This window comes from Chrysochloris asiatica, unplaced genomic scaffold (assembly GCF_000296735.1).
Source record: "Chrysochloris asiatica unplaced genomic scaffold, ChrAsi1.0 scaffold00089, whole genome shotgun sequence".
NCBI classification, from domain to species: Eukaryota; Metazoa; Chordata; class Mammalia; order Afrosoricida; family Chrysochloridae; genus Chrysochloris; species Chrysochloris asiatica.
In genome coordinates this window covers 12,487,916-12,490,493 of record NW_006408607.1, presented here as the reverse complement: position 1 = coordinate 12,490,493, position 2,578 = coordinate 12,487,916, and the positions used below count along the sequence as shown (strand labels likewise).

General features: G+C 37.3%; 1 pseudogene; it reads right to left on the bottom strand.

Moving 5' to 3' along the window:
• The window catches only part of LOC102837850, a 2,400-nt pseudogene extending 2,104 nt beyond the window's left edge, over positions 1-296 (bottom strand).
• Between the last annotated feature and the right edge of the window lie 2,282 nt (positions 297-2,578).

Here is a 2,578-nt window from a genome sequence, read left to right as displayed (position 1 = left end):
TGTCATGCTGGGTAAGGTGGAGGGTCAGAGAAAAAAAGGAATACCCCCAATGAGATTGATTGGCCAGTTGGCATCATTAATGGTGTCAAGTGTGGCAGCGGCAGTGAGGTTGGCCAAGGATCGGACACTCTTTTGTTCTGCTGTGCATGGGGTCGCTATGAGTCGGTTCCGACTCAATGGCACCTGACAACAACATCTACTTTCTTCTTTGCTCTTTTTTTTTCATAATTAATTTTACTTTTTTTTTTTTTTTTTTTGTCGCCTTTTGTAAGGTCCTTGTTCTTGCCAACCACCATGTTGCTGTTGAGAAAGCCAAAAGAGTGATAAGTATCTTTTTGAGAGAAATTCTTTATAGCAATGCTTTTTGACTTACCCTTAGTTTCAAGAAGGACTCTAGATTCAGAATGCAAGGCTTAAAGGCCAAGCATGCCATTGACTAATTCTATAGAGAAGTCCTATAATTTTTAGAGCTTGATTTTCATTTTCTTTTTCAAATTGCAGATGGTAATTATTTGATTACAAGATTTTGTGAAAATGTTGCTTTTTAAAATATGGTTAGTTAATTTATGTCATCATACAAATAAAAATGCTCATTATGAGTTCTGTGAGCTGAAATAATCTGAATATCTCTAATTCTGATGTAAGCCTAAAAATAATAATTTCCACATTAACATACATTTTGTTTCATTTAGTTGAGTCTATCTAACCAACAACTGCACCCAATTCTACTTTTTTCCCAATATTTGGGATGGAATTGTCTTCAAAGAAACTACCTTTACAGTTACCAGTTGTAATAGTTAAGGTTTTGTGTCAACTAGATGGCTCTCCCTATTGTATGCAAGTTTGTCAAACTGTGAAAACATAATCATGTTAAGATGCTGGAAACCATGCCACTGATATTTCAAATACCATGAGGGACGTATTTTAGTGGCGCTTCCAGACTTAGACAGACTAGGAAGAAGGAGAGGTGGACTACTTCTGAATAGTTAGCAACTGAAAAATTATGAACAACAGTGGAATATTGTCAGATGTAGGTCCAAAAGATGAGCTTTTCAGGTTGTTACTGTTACTAAGTGCCGTCGAGTCATCATCTGACTCACAGTAACCCTGTACAGGGTTTCATGGGAGCAGCTGGTGGGCTTGAACCACTGGCCTATACAGTCCAAGCCAGCTTTACAGTCCAACGCATTCATCAACAGTGTCACACCAGGACTCCTCAGATTAGAAGTCAATTAAAATAGGACTGGGGAAGAATTGCCTCCTCAAAGTAGAATTAACTATAATGACCTGAATGGAGCAAAGATTTCAGGACCTTCATTTTCTGATGGGGCACAACTCAAAATGAGAAGAAAGAGCTGCACACATCCACTAATAAAAGAAACAGAAATGTACAAAGTATGGATATATTTTGTACATTAATTTGAGAGGGTTGTATCATATCACCATGCTTCTATATCAGTTTATTTTACTGTGGTGGTTTGCACGTTGCCGTGGTGCTGAAAGCTATGCCACCTTTATATGAAATATTAGTAGGGTCACCCATAATGAACATATATCAGTGGAGTTTACATACTAAGACAGACTAGAAAGAAGGAGAGGTACTACTTCAGAATGTTTGGCCACTTGAGACCTTATGAATAGCAGTTGAGCACTGCAGATATACAACCGAAAGATGAGCCCCTCAGGTTGGAAAGCAATCAAAATGCAATTAGGGAAGAACTGCCTACTCAAAGTAGAATTGACCTCAATGACATGAATTGAGTAAAGCTTCCCAGACCTTAATTTTCTGATGGAGCACAACTCAAAGTGAGAAAAGCTGCAAACATCCATTCACTATCATAACATGGAATGTACAAAGTAGGACTCTAGAAAGATTTTAAATTGTCAAAATAAAAAGAAATTTCTAGAAATCTATATCCGAGGCAATAGTGAGCTAAAATGGATGGTTACAGCCATTTTGAATTAGACATTCATATGGTTTACTATGCCAGTAACCAGTTTCAAGAGGAAAGACTTGATGTTGCTGTTGTTATACACCATTGAGTAGGTACCTACTTCTAGTGACCATATGCACAACAAAACGAAACACTGTCCAGTCCAGTGCCAACGTCAAAGTCATTGCTACAGTTGAATTTGTTGCTACTGCCACAAATCCATCTCATTAGGGTCTTTCTCTTTTTCTCCAACCCTCCACTTTACCAAACATGATATCCTTCTCCAGGGATTGATCCCTCTTGATAATATGTCCGAAGTATGAAAGACAAAATCTGGTCATCCTGGCATTCTCGCTTTATTTCTCCCAACAGATTGGTTTGTTCTTTTGGTGGTCCATGGTACTTTCAATATTCTCCTCCAACACCATAATTCAAATGCATCAGTTCTTCTATGGTCTTCCTTATTCACTGTCTAACGTTCACATGCATATGTGGTTATTGAATATTGTTGTTATTGAATATATCATGGTTTTTGTCAGATGCACCTTAGTCCTCAAACTAATATCCTTGTTCTTGAACATGCTAAAGAGTTCTTATACAACAAACTTACCTAATGCAATATGTAATTTATTTTTTTATCTGCT